General features: G+C 32.5%; 1 pseudogene; it reads left to right on the top strand.

The window, feature by feature from the left end:
* The first annotated feature begins 324 nt into the window (after positions 1 to 324).
* Positions 325 to 2,013, top strand: LOC105803975 (cytochrome P450 81D11-like; annotated as a pseudogene).
* The last annotated feature ends 4,650 nt before the right edge of the window (positions 2,014 to 6,663 follow it).

Below are 6,663 nucleotides of genomic sequence, written 5' to 3' on the forward strand. Positions count from 1 at the left end.
TTAAATCAATAAAATGCGTGCTCATCATACAAACACTTAAAATGTAATACAAATTATATATAATTCTAAACATGTAGGAAGCGAGAAAACTAGGAAGAAAATAAAAAGAAAAAGATAATTCTAAAACTTTATAATCAATCATTTACGGCCAATTCAGGTATGTCAATTTCTTTTATTGAGATGTATGGCTGATATTTGTCCGTCAGCTGCATAGAAAGTTACAGACTGTGAGTGGATCATCATGCATTACATTAAGCTACTTACGTAGGCCCAACTATGTTTGCCACTACATTTTCGAAACAGAAGTAGGAAATGAACCAAAACATGGAAGAAGCCACCATTTTTTACTCATCTCTTGCCCTTGTATTCCTTTTTCTGGGTTTCAAGTTCTTGTTTCAATCAAAACCTCGCCAGGAAAACTTTTCACCCAGTCCACTTTCTCTTCCGATCATTGGCCACTTTCAATTGCTAATAAACCCATCTCTGCATCGTCCCTTCCTCGAGCTTTTAAAAAAGCTCGGTCTAGTCTTTTCCCTTCAGTTAGGTTCACGTCTTGCAGTGGTCATTTTATCACTCTCACTGGTCGAGGAATGCTTCACCAAGAATGATATTGTGTTAGCCAACCGCCCCAACTTGCTATTGAGCAAACACCTGTGTTATAATCACACCACACTTATAACCGTGCTATATGGGGATTATTGGCGTAACCTCTGTCGTATTTGCACTATCGAAATCTTCTCACCGAACCGTATCAACAAGTTCTATGGCATCAGGAAAGATGAAATGCGAAGATTATTGTTGAAACTATCTCGTAACTCGCATGAAGTTTTTGCCAAGGTAGAGTTTAAATCAATGTTTGCAGACTTGACATTTAATAACCTCATGAGAATGATGGCCGGAAAGAGATATTATGGTGAAGATGTGACTGATGACAGTGAGGCAAAGGATTTTAGGGAGTTCATAGTAGAGGTGGCTGAAAATGGTGGCGCAGGGAATCTGGCAGATTATCTGCCAATACTGAATTGGGCTGGTAATTATGAGAATAAACTAATGGAGCTCTTTAAGAAGATGGATGATTTCTTGTAAGGGTTAATCGATGAACGTCGAAATGCAAATGGAGAAAATATGATGATTGATCATCTACTTACTTTACAAGAATCGGAACCAGAGAGCTACACTGATCAAATTATCAAAGGGCTTATACATGTAAATCAAGTTTACTCTATTTACTTAAAAGGCTTGCATCAAGGGAATATGATGATTGATATCATCTTCTTTCTTTGCAGGTATTGCTTCTCGTTGGGTCTGACACATCGGCGGTGGCAGTAGAGTGGGCCATGTCGAATTTACTGAATAACCCAGAGGTGTTAAAGAAAGCCAAGGAGGAAATCGATGCTCAAGTTGGTGAAGAAAGGTTTATTGATGAATCGGATATTGCTAAACTACCTTACCTTCGAAACATCATGTTGGAGACCCTTTGACTATACCCGGCCGCCCCACTTCTAGTGCCTCATAGAACATCCGGTAACTGTACCATAGGTGGGTAGGATGTGCCTGGCAACACCATTGTGTTAATAAATGCATGGGCTATACAAAGAGACCCTGAGTTGTGGGATGATCCAACGAGTTTCAAGCCGAAAAGGTTTGAGAATGAAGGTAAATACCATGGACACAAGTACTTGCCTTTTGGTATGGGTAGGAGGGCATGTCCTGGGCAAGCATGGCTCATTGTATGGTCAACTTAGCTTTGGGGGCATTGATCCAATGCTTCGAATGGAAAAGGCTAGGAGACGAAGAAATTGACATGACTGAAGGTAAAGGAATCACCATGCCTAAAGTTGAGCATTAAAAGCGATGTGCAAGGCAAGCGCCATCCTCGACAAGGATCTTTATTGAGCAACGTAGAAGAGTTTTATATATTGAAGAACTATAGTTTTAGATTATAAAATTTAGGGCATTTTGGTGCCTTTGATGTGAGAAGAAATGTATCAAATAACATGTGATTGATAAAAAGATATATGTTCTCATATCAAAATATTTGGTTATTGAAAATGGTGATATATGTTATCCTTTTTTGTATCTTGTAGTTGGCTTGGGTTAAAACATAAGCGTTATTTGTTGATATCACTACACCAAAATAGGGATATAGCGGCGCTTTTAGCGGCGTTTGGACAAAAAACGCCACTAACAATCAAGCATTAGCGGCATTTTATGAAAAACGCCGCAAAATATCGAGCATTAGCGGCGTTACATAAAAAAGCCGCTAAAACCAAGCATTAGCGGCGTTTTACAAAAAGCGCCGCAATAGAGTAACATAGAACGACGCCGTTTTCATATATTTGGGAACATTAGCGGCGGTTTTGCCCAAGCGCCGCTAATACTCCGTTCTTCAGCGGCGTTTGGCGTTAAGCGTCGGTAAAGTACCGGTATTTTAGTCGCGTTTTTGTGTCTGCGCCGCTAATGGTCTTATCTTTAGCGGCGTTTTTTTTATGCGCCGCAAATAATCCGATCTATAGCGGCGTTTTTTATAAACCGCCGCTGATGCTCCGCTCTAAAGAAGCGTTTATGGAGAATCGCCGCTAATGTTCCGGTCTATAGCGGCGTTTGTGTAACAGCGCCGGTAATTCTTCGGTCTATAGCGGCGTTTGTGTAAAAACGCCGCTAATTAAAAAATCTAAAATATTATTTCATTCTTTTATATATTCTCAATTAATGTTTGAATTATATTATTATATTATAAGTTATATATTATGAAACATATATATATATTAATATTGTGTTAGTTACGTACGTACATTTGTTTGTTAGCTTAAAATAGAGCATATATTGGGATCTAAATTAAAATTGTTATACATTATATTAATTTGAATAATTTCAGTAAGTTATAAATTATAATGTTGGTTATATTTAAATTATACATACTGCATAAAATTGAAATAATTTTATAAATTCATATTAATGTATCAATTTAAAATAATGTCATAAGAATTATCAAAATAAAAAATCTACTAAAAATCATTAAACGTATAAATAAAGACAAATAAAATAAATTAAAAAATTAGCGGCACTTATACAGAAAACGCCGCTATAGAACAAGATTTGTGGCGTTTATTGCAAAAACGCCGCAAAATGTTTAACCGAAACGACTTCGTTTTTATACTGTTTATTGGTATTAGCGGCGTTTTTTGTAAAAAACGCCGCAAATGAAAGTTATGTATTTAAGGGTTTTGGGATTAATATTTAAGTTTTGTTGTATTCAGTTTGGGGTTTTAGGGTTTAATACATAATGTTTATTAATTTAGGATTACAATTTTATGTTTTGGGTTTTGGGTTTAGGTTTACGGCTTGAGGAATGGGGTTTAGGGTTTGAGTTTACATGTTAGTTTTAATGCGAGGTTTACGGCTTATAAGATATATTAATGATCAAATTTATTGTTTTACGGCTTGATGTTTATGGTTTATGGTTTACCCTTATTGATTTGAATGTTACAATGCTTGGTTTTTGTGTTCGGATTTGCATGAAGAATATGAGTTAGCTAGGGTTTAGCCTTTAATTTTAATGTTTACGGGTTATAGGGATTAATAGCTTCGGGTTTTAGGGTACAAAGCAAAAAAAAAAAAAAAAATTCTTTCTGCTTTTTACTTCTTATTATGTCACTAGTATATAGGATTATAAGAGACAGGGTTATATATATATATATATATGTGTATATAATATGCCACGATATATATCTATGCATATATGTTATATACTATACATACTGCATAAAATTGAAATAATTTTATAAATTCATATTAATGTATCAATTTAAAATAATGTCATAACAATTATCAAAATAAAAATCTACTAAAATCATTAGACTTATAAATAAAGACAAATAAAATAAATTGAAAAATTAGCGGCTTATATCTAAAACGCCGCTATAGAACAAGATTTGTAACCGAAACGACTTTGTTTTTATACAGTTTATTGGTATTAGCGGCGTTTTTTGTAAAAACGCCGCAAATGAAAGTTATGTATTTTAGGGTATTGGGATTAATATTTAAGTTTTGTTGCATACGGTTTGGGGTTTTAGGGTTCGATACATAATGTTTATTAATTTAGTATTATAATTTTATGTTTAGGGTTTTGGGTTTAGGTTTATGGCTTGAGGAATGGGGTTTAGTGTTTGAGTTTACATGTTAGTTTTAATGCGAGGTTTACGGCTTATAAGATGTAATAATCAAATTTACTGTTTTACGGCTTGATGTTTATGGCTTATGGTTCACCCTTATTGATTTGAATGTTACAATGCTTGGTTTTTGCGTTCGAATTTGCATGAAGAATACGAGTTAGCTAGGGTTTAGCCTTTAATTTTAATGTTTACGGGTTATAAGGGATTAATAGCTTCGGGTTTTAGGGTACAAAAGCAAAAAAAAAATTAAAATTCTTTCTGCTTTTTACTTCTTTTTATGTCACTAGTATATAGGATTATAAGTGACAGGGTTATATATATAATATATGCCACGATATATATCTATGCATATATGTTATATATTATATATACTGCATAAAATTGAAATAATTTTATAAATGCATATTAATGTATCAATTTAAAATAATGTCATAACAATTATCAAAAAAAAATCTATTAAAAATCATTAAACTTATAAATAAAGACAAATAAAATAAATTGAAAAATTAGCGGCGCTTATACAGAAAACGCCGCTATAGAACAAGATTTGTGGCGTTTATTGCAAAAACGCCACAAAACGTGTAACCGAAACGTCTTCGTTTTTATACTGCTTATTGGTATTAGGGGCGTTTTTTTGTAAAAACGTCGCAAATGAAAGTTTTGTATTTTAGGGTATTGGGATTAATATTTATAAATTTTAATGTTGTTAATGTTTAAATTAATCATACTGTATAAAATTAAAATTTTTTTAATAATTTTTATCAATTAAAAAAAGTATTAAGTAAGAAACTTATTAAAAATAATAATTATAAATAAAAAGAAAAAAATATATTATAACAACTGAATTATTAGTGGCGTTTCTTTGAAAAACGCCACAAATATATTTAATTGAAACGGCGTCGTTTAGTGAGAGATCAGATTTCGGGGTATACCCCCTCTCCCAGTGCCAATTTCATTTTTCCTCTTCTAAAATCCCTAAGTTCTGAAATCCCTAACTCCATTTACTGTTTTTGCTTTCTCCCATTTCTGAAAATCAATTCTGTATCTCTTTCAAATTCCCTTGTTTGGGTGTTTCAATTTCTTGCAAAACTAATAAAAATCGGGTTCGTACATTCCGTAGACACAGACAGTTGACGGAGAATGTCGAGGAGCATTGTCGGAATTGGTGGTCGGGGGAATAAGTGTTCAAGGTTTGCTTTCCCCATTCTGCCTCCGTATACATTAGGTTTTCCCCAATCTGTTAATTTTATTTTTCCTTCCCTGTTATTGTGCTGAGAAACTGACATTAAAAAAAATATACTCTGTTTATAGGGTTTTCGGTCTTCCTCTTCAATTTTTGTTCATCATTTTGAAGGTAATGTAATGCTTCGAATGTTTATTTATTTTCTGAATGGTTTCATTGGTTAGGAACTGATTTTATAGGGTTTGTGTTTAGGGTTTCATTCAATTCCATTTCATTGCTTCCTTTTCTGTTTTTTGCATCGTTTAGTAGGTATGTGAATTAGGTACAATTTCTTGATGATTCCTTCTGTGCTAATACAAGATTAAGTTGAAAAGCATTGACGTGTGTTCTGTGCTAATATATTTTTACCATCATATTGCTAAGAAACTTAAGTGATGTTTATTGTGTTGTGTGATTAAATGCTGCATCATGGCATGGCATAATGCTACAATTTCATTTTCCTCACGTCATTTATCTTTATGAGTGAATAGCAGTCGCTTGTTTATATAAAAAATTTATGTTAGTTCGTTGGTTTCTTGTCCCGTTTGTAATTTTTCATCAAATTGTTTGTTATTAAAGGGCAAGAAAATAATATTAACTGTTTAAATTAACTCCAAACTCGACCTTAAAAATTAGTTCACTTTTCACACCCTCTTTATCTTATGCTTGAGATTAAATCCATTTATTCGAGAAAAAATCTATTTATAGTAAATGTTCTTTTCTACCCAATTTCATCTGTAAAATTTGAATGATCAAGATATTAAGAAAACCTTGAACTCTTATGCTTTTCATAGAAGGCTTTGATTATAGATAAAAATCAATTGAGTAATACCCAAAGCGCAAACAAATTTCTTGAAATATTAAGTTGTCAATACTCAATTTTAGTGTGTGTATATATTAAAATTTGAGAGTTTGAAACAATTTTAGTCACGTAGATTAAATATTTTGGTAACATTTTATAATCAATAAAATCCCAACCAAATTAAACATAAAAATATTTAGCAAAAATTTATTATGCATTTTGTCATATTAGTATGTCCTAATTAGTTTATTACTTTTAATCAAAATAATAAGAAGATTCTTATTTAGTCGCTAACCTATACCGATGCTAGAAAAAGATTCCGTGAAGAAAGATAAATGTAATGGACATTATTTCTAGCATTTTGCTATAATGTAAGGTAGGGTTTGAAAATTAAAATTTCGAAAAAGATTCCGGTGAAGAAAGATAAATGCAATGGACATTATTATTGATACATTAATATGAAT

This window comes from Gossypium raimondii, chromosome 11 (assembly GCF_025698545.1).
Source record: "Gossypium raimondii isolate GPD5lz chromosome 11, ASM2569854v1, whole genome shotgun sequence".
In the NCBI taxonomy this organism is placed as follows: Eukaryota; Viridiplantae; Streptophyta; class Magnoliopsida; order Malvales; family Malvaceae; genus Gossypium; species Gossypium raimondii.